This window comes from Cyanistes caeruleus, chromosome 16, assembly GCF_971803275.1.
Source record: "Cyanistes caeruleus chromosome 16, bCyaCae1.hap1.1, whole genome shotgun sequence".
NCBI lineage: Eukaryota > Metazoa > Chordata > Aves > Passeriformes > Paridae > Cyanistes > Cyanistes caeruleus.
In genome coordinates this window covers 14,003,057-14,020,720 of record NC_141716.1, presented here as the reverse complement: position 1 = coordinate 14,020,720, position 17,664 = coordinate 14,003,057, and the positions used below count along the sequence as shown (strand labels likewise).

Sequence of the window (17,664 nt, the reverse complement as noted above, 5' to 3'; positions counted from 1 at the left end):
ACTGCCTGAAGCTGACAATTGGGACAGGTAGCCACGATGGCTTTGGCCTGATTCCGTGTCAGCTGGAACTGACGAATCAGTCCTGGCACATTTTGATGATATTGCTGGTGACTTATTTTTGCCTGCTGAAACACATCAGGGAGACATACCTTTTCGGCTGGGGCAGCAAGGGAGTCAGCCTTCCGGTTCCCCTCAGCGATTTCACCTTGCAATGGGGTGTGCGATCTTATATGCATCACATAGAAAGGTTGTTCTCTATTCGAGACCAAGTAAATCAGTTTTGAAAGCAATCTAAAGAGATGCTCGTTCTCAATGTCCTTGAGAACTGCCTGTTCCGCTCTGGACACCACTCCTGCTACGTAGGCTGAGTCAGTAACTAAATTAATTGGTTCTGAAAATTTTTCAAAGGCTCTCACGACCGCAGCTAGTTCAGCTATCTGGGGTGACCCCTCTACAAACTCAACATCAGCTTCCCAAAGCTGAGTCTGTGGATTTCTCCAAGTCATCACCGACTTGTGGGATGTCCCAGATGCATCAGTGAACACTGTGAGAGCCTTGAGTGGCCTCCGGCTCCTTTTCTCATGAGGAATGAGATGGAATTCCTCACGAAACAATTTGTGTGATGGTGCATGAACTGAAATTTGCCCACTATAGCTGTCCAGAGCTAACTGGAGGTTAGCATTGCTCTGCAGCAGATGCTCAAACATCTCTTTGGTCAGTCTCTCAGGGGAGTTTTTGCCTTCTCCAGAGAGCCTGACTGGGAGGTGAATACACATAAAGTCACAACCTGCCAGTTCTTGCACCCTTACTCTGGCCTTTTGAATCAGCTGAGCCATCAGCTCTTGTGGCTTGGTGATAGTCCTGGGTCTTTGATAAGAGAAGAAAACCCATTCTATTATTAAGAGTGGGTCCCTCTGCCCCTCGGCCCACTGGAATATTAACCCATGTAGGTGTGGCAATTTCCCCAGGACAATAAATTTGAAAGGCAGCTCAGGTTTGAAGCGGTGTGCCTGTCTTTCTGTCAAGGTCCTTTGTGCCTTTTCAATTACAGTTTTTGCTTCTGGAGTCAGCTTCCTAGGAGACAGTAACTCTCTCTCCCCTTTTAATCAATTGAGTAGGGGGCCCAGGTCCTCATTGGTGAGACCTAGCCAGGGTCTGACCCAGTTTAGTGACCCGCATAGGAAATGGAGATCTGCTAGAGTTTTAGGATTACCAATAATTTCCAAATTTTGTGGAACAACAGTCCATGCTGTAATTTCCAGGCCCAGGTATTTCCAAGGTGGCATCCTTTGAACTTTGTCTTCCTGCAATTGGAATCCAGCAGAGGCTAAAACTTTAACCACTAGGTCAAGGGTATCTTTCAGTATGTTGTTATTGGGACAGCATATTAAAATATCGTCCATATAATGCAAAATGATAGCCTCTCTCTTTTCAGCACGCACTGAGGACAGCAATGACCCCACATACCACTGGCAGATGAAGGGGCTTGCTTTCATCCCCTGAGGTAGAACTGTCCAGTGGTACCGTTTCATTGGAGCTTCCCTGTTAATGGTAGGAATGGAAAAGGCAAACCTTGGTGCATCCTCTGGATGCAGGGGAATTTGAAAAAAGCAATCTTTAATATCCAGTACTGCTAGTAGCCAATCTTGTGGTAGCATGGTTGGGGAGGGCATTCCTGGTTGGAGAGATCCCATGTCTTGTATTTTTTTCTTTATTTCTCTTAAATCTTGAAGGAGAAGCCATTTATCTTTCCCTGGCTTTTTTATTACAAACACCGGGGAATTCCGAGGGCTGGTTGTTTCTACTATGTGTCCCTTAGCCAATTCTTCTTCCACTAATTTTTCTAGCGCCCCAAGTTTTTGTTTGCTGAGAGGCCACTGGTTCACCCAAATTGGATCATTATCTAGCCAAGATAATTTTTGGACAGGACGCTCTACAGTGGCCTCTATCAAAGATCCTGAGGTGTCTCAGGAATAGTGAGTTTCACCCCCCACTGAGACATGGTATCTCTCCCCCACAAGGGGCACTTGTAGTCAATTACAAAAGGTCGGACACTAGCTATCCTACCGTCTGGACCTTCGATCTGGACGATATCTCTAGCAATTTTTGCCAGTTTCATCCCTCCAACACCCTGTATTTTTCCTGCCACTGGTTGTAGTTCCCAGTGTGAGGGCCACACCTTTTCCGGTATGATGGTCACATCTGCCCCAGTGTCAATTAACCCTTCTACATGGAGATGTTCTGATTTATGTGTTAAGTTACATCCCATAATGGGCTTGTTTTCACCCACTACTTCTGCCCAGTAGACTCCTGGTGCTTTGTCATCTACTGGGACTTCTGTTGGAACAGGGATTACCTGGGCTATTACCTGCCCTTTATCTATATAGTAAGGTGGTTGGGGGCACCTAGCTAAGAGAATGAGGTGTGTTAGGTCTCCCTTAATTGTCATGGGAGCCACCCATGGGAGCCACCTCAATCTCTATTGGTGTGTGTGCTGTGTCTCCAATAACAAAATACCTGCTATCCAGTCCAGCCAGGTCTTGTGAATTATCCTGCAAATCTACTCCCACGACAGTCCAGCAGTCAGATCTGAAACAAAAAGCTTTAGAAGTTATAAGTCTGAATCGCTTTTGCGGTTGCCAGACCTTATTAGGCAAACGTTTTTCACAATTATATTTTTGCAGTTTTTCACCCCCCTTCCCCCTTTTTATTAAAGGACAGAGATTCGTTTCCACTTCATTTATGTCTGCACGCTGAGTGGATAAGTGCTGTGATGTAAGTTTTTTGGCAAGCTGGTATCCGTGTGTTTCTGTTGTTTTAAAGGACAGTTTTTAGCAAAATGTCCCGGTTTTCTGCAGTAAAAACAAATTCGCTGTTGCTGGTCAGATGTCATCTGTTCATTCCTTGTCTCAGATGAAACTGCAGCAACAGATCTTGGGGTGGTCCAGGGAGGTCTCTTTTCCTGCAAAAACATCTCTGCTTTCCTTGCACAGGCTGCTGACATCTGTGCAAGGGTCGGAGGGGGATCCACAGGCAAACCTAAAATAATTCTAGGGCAAGATTCATTAGCATTTCTCTGAGCAAGTTCCTTGACTAACTCTGTCTGTACTACAGGGCCTTCTACCTGACGGGAGACTTGTTCTCTTAATCGGTCTAAGAATTGCAGGAATCCTTCTGAGGGCATTTGTTTTACATTAATATAACTGCCCTTAGTGTCAGCTGTAGGTAGCTGTGTGAAAGCCTTTTCTGCAGCTGTAGTGATTTTATCTATCACAGCTTTTGGCAATGCCCTAGTTTGGTCCTCAGGTTTTTCCCATACTCCTTCACCACATAAATGCTCTAAAGTAATAGGATTATTTAATAAATCTACATATTGGTGATTAGTTTTTAATAATTCCACCAGTATGTTTTTTAGAAATCGCTTCCATGTGTTTTCCTATAATTCAAATTCAGATGGTGTAAGCAAACACCTAAAAAGATCTTTAATATCTGTAGGAACTAAATCATTTGAGGTTAATGTTGTTTTAACAATGCTTTTAAATATTTCACTATTACGGCCAAATTCTCTTTGTACTTTGCAAATTTCCTTTTTGTCTTGGTGTGAAAACGGCTTGTAATGCCGATTCTGTGGTCTTGTTCCAGTAAAAGTCACCGGAGCAGCAGTAGGGAAAAAGGCTGAGTCACAACCATTTTGTTCTCCATTCCCAGGAGTTGCATTGAACCGGCAGGGGGGAGAGGCTTGTCCTGCCCGGATATCGAGAAGGCTCGCATTCCCCCATCCCCCAGGGGCACCATGTGGCTCCACACTGGGAGCAGGCTGAGAGGATTCACCCTTCCATTCCCCGGGGCATCCCCCGGGGCCATCAGGGCAATTTGCAGCAGCGCAACCACACCCGCCTTTGGAATGTGGTGAGGCAACCTCACCTCCCTGCTCGGTCTCGGGCCCGCCCCCCGGACCGTGGGAACTGGGAAGGGCTCCGCCCCTCACCCCCCACTCGGCCCAGCCCCCAGCCCCGCCCCCAGCTCCCACCCCATCCCCGCCCCCAGCCCCGCCCCCACAGGAGCTGGGCGGGGGGGCCCTCACCCCCATGCCGGGCCCTGGGGTCCCGCACACCCCCATGCCGGGTCCCGGGGGTTTCATTCCCTCATCGGGTCTGTGGAGAGACTCAGCCCCACCCCTGCAGGAGCCAGGAGAGAGCCCGCAACCCCCCATGCCGGGCCCGGGAGGCTCGCAGCCTCCCATCGGGGGGCAGGGCCGGGACACCCCTCCCCCTGCCCCTCTGCAGGAGCAAGGGGTGTAACTCCCTCCCTCCCCGTTCCTCCTCCCCACGGGACAGGGGCCGGAGGGACAGGGGATAGGGTTACAGCCTCGGGGGACAGGGTCATAGGGTGGGGCCAGGCAGGGCTGGCGGGTGGTGCAGGGTGGAATGTCAGGGGGAACAAAGGGGTTGTGATAAGGGTTGGGGGCAGGAACCGGTGGGTGGGAGGGATTATGGGTAGGAGAAAGGGGATACACAGGGGGATTCACCATGTCGCCAGGTAACACACGGCCGGCGCCATTTTGGCTCTGCACATGTTCTTGAGTAAGTTCAGCAGAGCTCTCTCCTCCTTGCAGGGAGGATTTAAAGCTATGTTTTTCGGGGTTTTCTGCGGGGAGGGAAGGGTACAGGCAGTTTTTGTCTGCCTGTAATGCCTGGGACAAGCCCTCTGACGGAGGTGCTGAGGGAAGGTGAGGGGAAGAGCAAGCCAGAGGCTTTTGCCTCTGTAGGATGGTTTTCCGAATTAAAAGGAAAAGGGGGAGGTATTTGCCAGCTGTGCTGTCCCCCAATTCAACTTGCATAGTAAGGGCTTGTCCAACCTTGTCCCAGTCAGGCAGGGAATCAACATTTAAATCCGGAAAATGCAAAAAAAACCATTTTACTAATTTCCTCAGCTTATTTTTTGAGAAATTGATATTTCCAGCCTTTAAAATATTCTTAATAAGGGAATATTTATTCCTTTCCTGTGTAGACAAAAGAGTACCCATGGCCAATCTTAAGGCTTTACTACACAGGCTGGTCTAACCTTTTTTTTACCTCCGAAAAAACCAGAAAAGATCCAAACTGCGGTCAGGGTTTAGAAACCACCGCGGAGCCCAGGACCTGCTGCCGGTGCACCTCCCCCACTCCACGTGGATTCCGCTGGTCCCGATACCAGGGAGAGGCTCTGGCACCGGCACTACCACCACCGTGCCCCGCTAAAACCCCACAACAACCGCCGGATTTCCCACACCCCCCGTGACCCCCCCAGTACCTGTTTCCTGAAGGATGCGCGGTGTTCAAAGAAAAGAAAAGAAAAAAAAAAAGGTTCTCGGTCTGAGTTGACTCGTTGTCGTGGTTTTAAACCAGTAATTTAAAAAATTATTTATTTCTTGTTGTGAGATATGGATTAGAAAAAGAGCAAAACAGGCTTAAAACTTAAAAGGAATAAAGACAGTTTATTAACAAACTACAAGAATAAGAACACCAGAATAAACTTTCAGAAAACCCCCTTATCTTTCACATCTTAACTATTTCTCTGTACACATGACAACGTAGAGACAAATAATTTTAGGACTTTGGTGGTTAAAAACAGTCTTAATTCTTGCTACAGTCTTTTCATCAGTCTTTGTAGAGAAACAGAAGTCTCTTTCTGTTAGCTTACGGAGTTTCTCACGAGAAAACTATTTTTGTCATAGTTTTTTATTTCTCTAATGCCAGCTGCCCGGAAATCTGTCATTAGATCTTCTCCTCCCATCTCACATCTCTCCGAGGTGTGTATGGGTCACTGAGCTTGGGGATTTTATTTTTAAGGATAAGTCATTCAAAGGCAGAAGTCTTCTTCATTTGTTTCTGAGAGCCTTCCTGGAAAACAGTTTTCTCTTTGCCCCCCAAAGCTTCAAAATCTTCACTCAACTCAATTCCAGCAACTCACAGTATCACAAGTACTCTCTCTCTTTTGCTCAAAACTTACACTTTGAATACTCTATTCCTCCCAACACTCATCATGAATTAAAGGAGTCTTTTTATACTATTATTGTCTATCTCCATAGCTTTATTCTCTCTTTCTTATTTAAACTTAACTCTTTTCTTCACTGTTTTTGGTGGTTCTATGATGTCTTCTTTATGTTGATTGTCTCTCTCTGTCTTTCTGAGAAAAGGAGTAATCTGTATGTTTATCCAGGTAGTAAAAGAATTAAAAGCTTTAGGAAAACTGCAAGAGTTCATGGTGTTAAGTTTCAGTCTAGCAGCAAAAACTGAAAACCAAGCTCGGCTGCTTCTGTTCCCGCCTCCCCCCCCCTCCACCCCGCGGCCTTGTCGGCCTGGAGAGGGGGCGAGGAGGCCAAGACAGAGCCTTGTTACCTCTTCAGAAGCCGGAAACCAAAGAGAATAAGAGAATTCTGTCTGTACTTCTTAAGGGGGTGTTTACCAGTTGAATTCACTTTTTAATGGTCAGATCTGCTGTCAATTCTTGGAAATGACTGATAATTAGTCAGGAGGAAAAACTCCTATCAGCCACCAGCAGCTTCAACTTCCCCTCTTTCTAAGCTGTCTTAAAAGTAAAGCCACCCCATGACACTCGTGTACTCACCGAGCTACCAACTCGACCCCCGTCAGAAAAACTGCGAGGTAGGTGACAGTACCTAGGCTTGTTAAAACACCCATGGGGTGTTTTCCAGCCGTCCGGAGGGGTTCTAAAGCCCCCGCGATGGGCGCCACCTGAAGAGTCCTTCCCTTTGCCCCCCGGAAGTAAATCCAAGCTAGCTCTGTCGAATGGAGGGGTCAGGGAGATCCTTCGAGACCAAGAAAAGACCAAAAAGGTGCTGCTTCTCCCTCCGGGGGATCGCAGGATGTTTATTCTGGCTAGCTTCCAGAAGAGAGAAGAGGCTGGGTGCCTCTTTCCCGGACTCTTTCAAACCTCGGGAGAGGGGCGGGGGGACACACAACACCAAGCCATGGGATAACGTTTCAGGGACAGGGAGGGGAGGGGAAAGACATGTCACAGAGAAACAAAGTAACTCCCAGAAATATGCACCACCACAAGCCTGGTGGGGATCCTGATGGCTGATCCACTAAAACTTGGTGCTGGAGAGGCTGTGAGAGACTTTGGCACAAAACTGAGCCTATTTCAGTGTCCTTTTTAAAGCTCAGCAGGTTTTGGGAGGAATCATGGGGGACAAGAGTGTCCTGAGCCTCAGTCAGATCAACCCTTGCTTGGACATCCTCAGGTTGGCTTTTATTCTTTTATTGTTTTTCTGCATTTTTCCCCTCTATCCATAGCAAAGAAAGCCCTTTGACAGCAAGAACTTGGAGTTCTGTGTAGGATGGAGGGGTGAGGAGTGTCCCAGTGGCTGCTGTGTGTCCAGGAGTGCCCATCTCACCAGCTGCAGTCATGGCAGGCCTGGCTGTGAGTGGCTGGACTTGGGGTTCTCTTTGTGCCGCCTCCCTGCTGCCCCAGATCCATTTGACAGCTGGGATTTGCTGGAGTTGAGGCACATCCCTGCTCTTCCCAGAGGCCACAGGAGCAGAGGTGTGTTGGGAGGGAGGGAAAGCACAGGTGAAACCAACACTGGTTGTGTTTGAGGTACCTGACGTGAGCACCCCTTCACAGAATCCCAGGATCACTGAGGCTGGAAAAGATCCCCAAGGTCACTGAGCCCAACCTGTGCCCAATGCCCACCTTGTCCCCAGCCCAGAGCTCTGAGTGCCACATCCAGACCTTCCTTGGACACCTCCAGGGATGGGGACTCCACCACTGCACTGGGCAGCCCCTGCCAGTGCCTGACAATGAAGAAATCAATTTCTTCCATGAAGAAATCCTTCCAGATCTCCCCCCTGAGCCTCCCCTGGCCCAGCCTGAGGCCATTCCCTCTCCTCCTGTCGCTGTTCCCTGGGAGCAGAGCCCGACCTCCCCGGCTGTCCCCTCCTGGCAGGGATTGTGCAGAGCCAGAAGGGCCCCCTGAGCCTCCTTTGCTCCAGGCTGAGCCCCTTTCCAGCTCCCTCAGCCCCTCCTGGGGCTCCAGACCCTTCCCCAGCTCCATTCCCACCTCTGGACATTCCAGCCCCTCGGTGCCTTTCTCGTGAGGGGCCCAGAACTGGGCCCAGCTCTGGGGGTGCCCCAGCAGTGCCAGCACAGGGGACAATCACTGTCCTGCTGCTCCTGCTCACTCTGTTTTGGATACAAGCCAGGATTGTTCTCCTTGCCCACCTGGGCTCGTGTCCAGCATCCCAGGTCCCTTCCCAGCCACTGTGCAGGGGTGGTGGCCGAGGAGCAGGGACCCTTCCTGCTGTCCCTGTCAGCGATCCCACGCGGCAGAGCCGGGCAGACACCAGTGCCACGGAGCTGTGGTGGCTCCAGGAGCTCTGCTGTGTGCCCTGGAGCCGGGCACAGCCTGGGGACACGTGCAGGGCAGCACAGCTGGCGCTGCCTCCAGAGGTGCTGCTGCCTCCTGGCTCTGCTGGGCTCCATCACATCCCGGCTGGATCCTTGGGATGGGCTCAGCACACAGAGCTGGGGCTGGGATGGCAGCTGGGAGCCTGAATCCTGTTAGATCCACAAGGAAAAGGTGAGGAGGTGTGTCCCAGCCCTGCATAACCAGGGAGGCTTTTCCTGCAGGTCCTGCAGCACTGCAGGTTAAACTCACCCTGCTCAGAACCTGCCTGTGCACAGGAATGTGTACAGTAATTGCCATTGCTGTAACAAATCAACTTGTTCTGCAGAGCTGAATTGTTGTTGTTGTTGTTGTTGTTGTTGTTGTTGTTGTTGTTTTTGGGTGAGGGGTTTTTGTTTGGTTGGGTTTTTTTTAGGTGGGGAATATCGAGTTCTCATCATTTTCAGTGTTTGTCCAAAACCATGGAAAATTCCATCCTCCCATGAAGTTGTGAGAGCACAGCACTCTGGCTTGTCCAGTATTTCCTAGAGCTGTCCTGGATTTTAGCAGGAGAGCTGCATCCTGCAGGCATTCCCTGCACTGAGCACATCCATTGTGATACCCTTGGGATATGTGATACACCCATTGTGTGGCCCTTGGGATACAGAGGTGGCACTGGGAAAATCACCATCTGCTCAGGGCTGCCTGCAGCCTTAGCCTGTGGCAGGGGTTTACTGGGATACATTTGATGCAAATCCCACTGCTCACCTCAAGTTAAGCAGCAGGCAGTTGCACTGCTGCATCTCCTGCACGTGTTTCAATGAGTCCTGTGGATGCAGGCTGGGAAGTGGGAGGATGGAGACTGCTAGGGCAGGTGTTCCATGTGTCCCTGCTGATGGAGAGGTGCAGATCTCTCTCCCCCAGAGAGCTGTGAGAGGGGCAGGGGTTGGTGTCTCTGGCAGAAGCAGGATTTTCCAGCCTGTTGCTTCCAGAGTCTCTTCACCTGCGAGTGCTTTGCAGGAATGTCACATCCCCTGTGTCAGAGCAAAGGGCATGATTGATATATTCCCTCTCCTGAAAGGGCAGCTGGTGTCTGGATGGGCTGGCTGGCCCTGGAAAGGTGACCTGGGGGCACTCAGACCTCCTGCTGCTGGCCCAGGCTGTAGGAATTGCCTTTGCACAGCTCTGGGTATGTGTGCAGGTCCTTAAACCAACAGATTGTTATTCCACCAGTCCTGTCCCCTCTCAGCAGCTCCCAGCCATCCCTTGGTGCCCTCCTGGCACGGAATTCCCCAGGGCAGCATGGATCTGGGGACAGCGTGGATCTGAGGACAGCATGGATCTGGGGACAGCATGGATCTGGGGACAGCGTGGATCTGGGGACAGCATGGATCTGGGGACAGCGTGGATCTGGGGACAGCGTGGATTTGGGGGCTGGCACCTCTCCCCATGGGGCTGGGGGGTGGCTGGGCAGCCCATGGAGATGTTTCTCATTGAGGTTTGCAAGGCACAGGGCAGAGCTGCTGGGGTCACCTGCCCAGGGCTGCTTGCTCTGCCTCTGGATTACAAGATTTATTTATTTTTTTCCCCCAGGAAAGTGGCAGAGGCTGGACAGGCTGGTGGGGATGCTGAGGCAGCTTTCCCTCAGTCAGACCCCAGGGCTGCTCCTGGAAAAACATCATTTTCTTTTGGCTCCAAAGGGCTCTTCCCAAACAGAGCCCCACGGGGGCAGGGTCACTTTTACCAGGGATGCTTTGTCATTTTTCTTTTGCTAACAAGAGCTCCAGGAAGATTCTGCTGAGACTCCCCCTTCATGTGCAGCCCAGGTGTTTCCAGCTCAGCTGCTGGAGCTTCCAGTACCAGTTTCTCTAACACTTATTTCACCCAGAATATTCTGTAACTCGCTTAAAATGAAAAATGTAGGAGTTGGGTAAAACAAATTGTATTTAATATCAACTTAATTAGCCCAATGATATTGCACAGATGGCATTCTGGATTTTCATGTTTTATTCAAGAAACCTTTTGGGTTTGGGATAATATATCTGAAACTGGGACGGAATTCAACAGCCTCACCTTGGCATTTAAACCAAGTCTGCTGCAGAGCTCGGGAGGGCTGGGCTGGGCTCTCTGGTTTTGGGGTTCTGGTCTTGGGTGGGCAAGAGTAAATGTGGAGATTTCCAGCTGGACTCACAGGCAGGAATAAAGCTGGATGATGGAAGACAGCCTAATAGACAGCAAATGATAAACAGGCTTTGAAAGGGGAAAGAAAGGTGAAAAGCTGTGTTTCTTGGAGACCAGGCAGGAGCTCTGGGAGTTTCTGTGGGCAGAGCAACTGCTTGGGCCAGGAGAAATGAAGAGAAGGATCCAGGGAGAGCTCAGAGCCCCTTCCAGTGCTTAAAGGGGCTCCAGGAGAGCTGGAGAGGGACTGGGGACAAGGGATGGAGGGACAGGACACAGGGAATGGCTCCCAGTGCCAGAGAGTGGGTTGGATGGGGTATTGGGCAGGAATTGTTCCTTGGCAGGGTGGGCAGGCCCTGGCACAGGGTGCCCAGAGCAGCTGGGGCTGCCCCTGGATCCCTGGAAGTGTCCAAGGCCAGGCTGGACAGGGCTTGGAGCAGCCTGGGACAGTGGAAGGTGTCCCTGCCATGGCTGGGGGAGGAACAATACGAACTTTAAGGTCCCTTCCACCCCAAACATTTCTGTGATAATTTTTCCTCTTCAGCCCCAGTTATTGTCAGTGTTGTTTTTTTAAGTGAAGACCAAGTGGACCAATTTCCAGAGCTCTGTTCCTTTCCTTCTCTGTGATGTCCCTAAAAAGTGATGCCTTAGAGGCTCCCAGTGGTCCTGAGCTCTGAGAGAAAATCTTGTCTCCCTTTTTTTCTGAGGACACACCATGAGCCCCAGCCCTGGCCCTGCCTCTCAGCTGCCCTCTGTTCTCTGAGCCTCCTTCATCCACTGCTGACTGTCCTTGAAGAGCTCCTCAGGAGCAGCAGTTTTCCTTTGGAGCCCAGGCTGAGGCTCCTGGGAGCATCACAGCGGGATCACACGGTGTGCAATTCCCAAATTCCCTGTGTAGCCCTTGCCTGGGGCAGAGGAGCTGCGTGGCTGTGTCAGGCTGTGTCAGGCTGTGTCCCACCTCCCTGTCCCAGCTTCACTGAGCAGTTTCCTGCCTCAGAACATTCCAGCCCCCTTTTCTTGGTGACCCTGCTCTGCTCCCAGCCTTAGCAGCCAGCCCAGTTTCAGGGCCAGTAGCAGACTTTTCCAAAATCCTTCTGCTTTATTGAGCCAGCACCCCCAGGGTCCCCAGGGAAGGGCTGTGCCCAGGAATTCTGCTTCCACTTCAGTGTTTTGTCCTTGTGTGACCTTCTGGACCCTGGTGAGGCCTGATCTGAAGCTCCTGGATGAAGGAGGTGTCCATCCCCAGTGCGAGGGTCTCCAGTGCTAATCCCTGGCAGAAGCAGGCTTGGCTGCCAAAATTTTCTCTTCAGTGTCAGAGTGTGCTTCTGTTTTGCAAAGGAGTGAAATTTCCACGTGGGCAAAGTCCTGGGCTGATTTGGGTCCAGGACAAATCCCATTTGGACCATCCCACGTGAGCAGGTGAAGCTCCCTCAGTTCCCAGCAGGCTGTGTCCTGGAGGACAGGAGAGCTGCTGGGTGGCCAGGCTTTGAGGAGTGCTGGCCAGGAGGTGTGGGGAGACAATCCTGATGCACAGGACGTGCTCCAGGAAGAGCCCTGCGGCTGAAGGGGTCAGTAAGAGACAGCCAAGGCAGCTGGAGGGAGAATCAAACTGTGCTGCTCCCCCAGGGAAAGCACTTCACTCAGGGCCAGGAGGGCTGGCAAACACAGGCTGGGCTTGGGGTCTCCTGCAGCTGGGAAAAACCTTTCCTTGGAGCAGGCAGACTCCAGCCCTGCTCACCTGTGGCTCGGAGCTGGGAGGTTGTGATGTGCTGCTGGTGCTGGGAATCAGCTGGGAAGAGTGGGGCACCCTGCACCTCAGCAGATGTGACCAGAGGTGCCCAAACCCTTCACTGGTGTCCTCCTGTGTGCCTGAGGAGTGCTTGACAGACCTCAGCTTAGCCAGAAGTGGCTCATGGCCCTGCTGGGATGGATGTCTAAAGTTTAGATAGGTGGCAGGGGGTTCAGTATTTCCAGGGCCCTCTAGGCAGTACTGAATGTGACAAGCTAAAACTCCATTTTCATGCCTCAGTTACTCCACTTGTGCCCTTTCTCTCATCATTCCTGGTTGTTTTGAAGACTCCCTTGTTCTGTTTTTAGCTGTGGATCTTTTTCCAGAGACAGGAACGGGGAGAAAATGTGTGGGATTTTTGGTGGTGGTAGGTTTTTTAGCCTTTTGTAATAGAAATACACTTGTCTGACTCTGCACATGGTCATTTACCTGGGCAGGGATGGCACCAGCCCCCAGAGAGCCCATTTGTGCTGGTGTTGCTCTGCAGCCCCTGATTCCTGGTGGGATCTGTTCAGCCAGAGCACTTCAGCACGTCCTGTTCCACCTGGGGACACCTCTCCGTGTCAGTGCTGTGAGGAGGAGGAGGAGGAGGAGGCTGCAAGGAGCAGAAGAGCAGCTGTGACCTGCAGGGAGGCACAGGGTGAGGGGCAGGAACACAGATGGATACTCCAAGGCCCAGGAAAAGGGGATGTGCTGGTGCTGAAAGAGAAGGGAGCAGTTTGGGTGAACCCAGACAAGATCCTGCAGCCTCTGGCCCTGGCTTCTCCCAGGGCTGGGCTGGCATCTTGGGGACAACCCTGGGCTTGGTTTGGTGCCATGGAACCCTCAAAACTCTTCATTCTCAATCCCCAAACTCTTCAGGCCTGCAATTATCCTGTTAGATTAAGTCAAATCATCCTCTCTGTCCATGAAGGTCCATTTTTGCTGCTGACCCCATCCCCCAGCACAAAATGGTTCTGTTTTCATGCTCTGTCTAATTTGTAATTTTCATGGGTGTTTGAGCAGCCACTTCCACCTTTCTGGGTGCAGTGTGGAGTGCTGAAAGTCAGGAATGCCAGTGTGTATAACATTGTTAATTTTAGGCATTTCTCTAATCACTGCCTGCCTTTGCTGCTGCCGCCCCTCCAGAACCACAGCAAAAACATCTCTCAACATCCCTAAAGAGCAAACAAGATTTAAATTGTGCTTTGAATTCAGATATGTTCTCCTTCCAACACTCAGAGTGGCAGGGAAAGGGCTGATGAAACCCTGCAGCCACCCCTGCCACGTCCAGCCTCTTTCCTGGTGCTTCCTCAGTGTGTTGATCTGTGAGCTGCCAAATGTGGAGCAAGATTTGGGTGTAATCCTGATGGAAACCCCCAGCAATAACCAACTTTGGGGGTTTTACTGCTGCTTTGACACAGATGCTCAAACTGAAGCTGTGTCCTGTCCATGCCAACCCCCAGCTTATTCCAAGCTGCAGACTTACTTGGGAATCTTTGCCTTGGATTTGGCCCCTTGCTGCCTTCAGTGAATGAATCCCTTTGTGTGCTGGGTTCAGCTTCCAGCTGAAGCTGAGGCAGCTCCTGGGAGCAATTTGAATTATTTTTTATTTTGGCCACGGCAGTGGAGAGAGGTGGTGACCCCAGAGGGCAGCAGGACTAATTTGGAGGTTGGAGAGAGCTCAGTGGTGTCCCCACAGCCCCCAGGAGCTCATGGGGACTGAGGGAGGTTGGGTGGGGAGAGGAAATCTGCATCATCCAACTTTGTGTACCTCCAGTGTCTGAGCAAGTTATTCAGGCTTTCTTTGGAGCTGAGAGAGAGACACTGATTTTTCTGGAGTGCCATTCACCAGCCTGGGTTTCAATATCTGAAATGAGTGAGAATGGGTGTCCTGGAAAAGCCTTTTTTTAAAACATGGAACCTGCAAAAGCTGGCTTGGACAGAGCAGTTAACTACAAGAGTAGTTAATATCTAAATTCAGGCAACTTTAAATGTTTCTTCCCTGCCCAGGTATTTCCACCCAGCTAAGGCAGACCCAAGCTTGCTGCTCTTTCCAGTTCTCTTTCCTCTGCCCCCAAACACAATGTGAAACACTGCTTTAGAATGTTTTACCCTGTAAAACAACATATTGCACTGTTCCCTGTTCACTTTCAATTTTATGCAACTTTCTCTGCTGGAATAGGCTCAGTGATCCCAGGAAATAATTGGTGAGCTTGTTAGACTAATGGGATTTTTTATTTTCAAGGCTATAGATCAAACAAGTATGCCTGAAAATTCATTATACATGCAGTGAGCACAAAATAATTATTCCTTCCCATGGAAGTGCCGGAGGAGAGACTGTGATAAGGTGGGGCTTTAAAAAAACCTGCTTGATTTATCATTTGAGGCAAAGTTCCTGTGAGATGCACAAATTCAGTATTGAGTGACAGTCACCTGGCTGGCCAGGGGGCAGGGGACAGCCTGGAAAGGATTTTGACTTTGCTTTTTTGACTTTATTTTTGGTCTGGAGCTAAGCAGCCCCTGAGTTGTGCTCGTCCTTTGCAGCAAACAGCCCCAGGTGTTGTTTGGAACAGCAGAATTTTGTGTTGCTCCCAGGTGGTGAAAAAGGGATGGTTTCCCACCTCCCTCTTCTCCAGGGCTTTGGTTTTCCATCTCCTTCCCCTCTGGGGAAGCCAAGGAAATCTCAGCCAGGAGAGAGGATTTGTTCAGTCCTGCAGGTGGACACGTGAGAAAGGGGATGTCAGCAGTGGAGGATCTAGCCCAGACTAAAATGCTGGATATTGACTGAGATGTGGGCTGTGCTGCCTCATGTTCAGCCTCACCATCCCGAGCATTTTGGGTCTAAATTGCAGTGTCTGGGGTTGTCCAGGTTTGGGGCTGCTGGGATCTTGCCCACGAGCTCAGCCTGAGCAGTTCCATCAGTTGTGTCCCACGAGGAACCAGGAGGAGATGCTGGCAAGGGAACTGGAGCTCCTTCCCTGTGGGGACAGGCTGGGGAAGCTGAACCTGGAGAAGAGAAGGTTGTGAGGAGACCTCAGAGCTCCTTCCCAGGGTGTGAAGGGGCTGCAGGGAAGTGGGAGAGTGACTCTTCCTCAGGAGCTGCAGTGACAGGACAAGGGGGAATGGGATCAAACTGAAAGAGGGGAAATTTAAGTCAGAAATACACAAGAAATTCTCCCCTGTGAGGGTGGGCAGGCCCTGGCACAGGGTGCCCAGAGCAGCTGGGGCTGCCCCTGGATCCCTGGAAGTGGCCAAGGCCAGGCTGGACAGGGTTTGGAGCAGCCTGGGATAGTGGGAGGTGTCCCTGCCCATGGCTGGGGAAGGAATGAGATGATCTCTAAGGTCCCTTCCAACCCAACCCATTCTGGGGGGGAATTTTACCTTCAGTGTATTTGCAAATTGCAATTTATTTTTGCATCTTTGTTTGAAAATTAATTTGTCTTAAAGATATTTTGTGTGTTTCTTGAGTTGTCCACATATTGCTGCTCTTCAATCAAGTATTTTCCATTTGCAGAGCTGGCCAAAGAATTAATTGTTCACTGAGAAGTTCCATAGAAAACCCCTTTATAAAAAAGCACAAGTGGATACTGTCTTTGTGGGGAAAATTGGTGAATGTTTGGGATATGACAGGAGAGAGAAAAAAGGAAAAGAAGCAAAGACAAGTCATAAAAAGGCTCAAAAGCGCAAGCTGTGACATCTTGGAGAGAAAAATGCTTGCTATACCTTGGAAAAGCTCGAAAACAAATCTCCAACATAACTTAAAAATAGTTCTTCTCGTTCTGCAGGCACAAAGACTAATTGGAAGTGACACCATTTAAGAATGTCACTTCCAGTCGGTCTCATTGCCCTGGTGTTTGTGCCTCCCATCCTGTGCTGGGCTGGGATGGCTCCGTGAGCAGGGAGAGGGAATTTTGTCCCTCAGAAGAGACTGGGCTTGGTGGCCAGCTCCTTCTGGGCAAGCAGCTCCTGATCCCCATGGATGCACCCACAAGTGCAGGGATCTGGACTTGGCATCTCCAAGCCAGCATTTGCCTTTTTGATGGACACCTCTCACAGCCAGTGTGGTTGGGAAGGTGGTGACCTGACTATCCATTCTCTGGTGGTGGTCAAAAACTTATAAATACTGAGAGAATAAAGGACTCTGTTGCACCACACCTCGAGCTGTGTCCCTGTGACTCATTTTGTGTCCAGCAGTGACACCCATCCTGGTGCACTGAGTGAGGGGAGGATGGACAGGCCAGCAGCAGTTCTGGCTGGAGGATTCCTGCTGGGCTGAGGGCAGTGGCTGCGCCCATCCACTCAGGAAACATCAGTGTGTGTCCAACACCTCCTGAGGGAGCCCCTTAGGCACAGCTTCTGCCCAAGTTTTGCCAACATCTCCCTGGGCAAAGCACCCAGGGCAGTTCTTGCAAAGGCAGCACCTTTGAGGAACCCACAGTTGACAGCAAATTGCACACAATTACTCTGCAGTGCATAAGCAGTAAGTAATCAAGCATGCTAATGACCAGCAGCGTTAATTACTGGCCACTTCCCCCAGCTGTTCCTCACCTCTGGTCCCAGCTGCAAAACCAGCTCACAGTGTGCAACAGCTGCATTTGGAGGCCCAGAACAGCCCTGGCCTTTGGCTGACTGTGTAAAAGTTGGATGACAATTTGTAGCTCCACGTGGGAATTTTGGAGCTTCCCCAATTAACCCCTGAGTGCTGTGGGATTCTCTGCTGGAGGATCTGAGTGTGACAAGCTGCTGATATTGCCTGAGTTGGTGTTGGGGCATCACAAAGGAGCCTGGACACCTTCCCCTATCCCAGGCTGCTCCAAGCCCCATCCAGCCTGGCCTTGGACATTTCCAGGCATCCAGGGGCAGCCACAGGAAACCTGTGCCAGGGCCTCAGCAGCCTCACAGGGAAGAATTGACATAATTAATGTAACTAACATAGTTCCTTCTGAAGGTCCAATGGTGAAAAGCATCTCTGTAGCTTCAGCTGATGAATTTCAACACTGAAAGGCACAAAAAACCCCAGAAGAAATGGAGCTCAAGCTGGCCAGGACGAACATTTCCTCTCCTGCTGCCAATTATGGGGCAAGGATTACATCACAGCGTGTTAGTAGAATTAAATATCTATTTGAACTTTGCTTCTCGTGTACTTTTTAATTTTAATATTATTTATTCTTTGACTTTCAATAATTCATCGAGATGCGTCCATATCGGTAATTAAAACATGTACAGTAAGAAACAGAGCTCACATAAATTATTCCACGGCATTCATTATTTATTTGGCCACTTACAGCTGTGCAAAATTTACAGAGAAAATATGTACATTAATTAA

General features: G+C 50.3%; 2 protein-coding genes across 2 annotated transcripts in view; both read left to right on the top strand.

Moving 5' to 3' along the window:
• Positions 1-17,664, top strand: part of LOC147650237 (maestro heat-like repeat-containing protein family member 7) — a 109,352-nt gene that overhangs the window by 20,399 nt on the left and 71,289 nt on the right. The gene's annotated exons all lie outside the window — the stretch shown is intronic.
• The window catches only part of LOC147650238 (maestro heat-like repeat-containing protein family member 7), a 170,312-nt gene that overhangs the window by 111,735 nt on the left and 40,913 nt on the right, over positions 1-17,664 (top strand). The window lies entirely within an intron of this gene.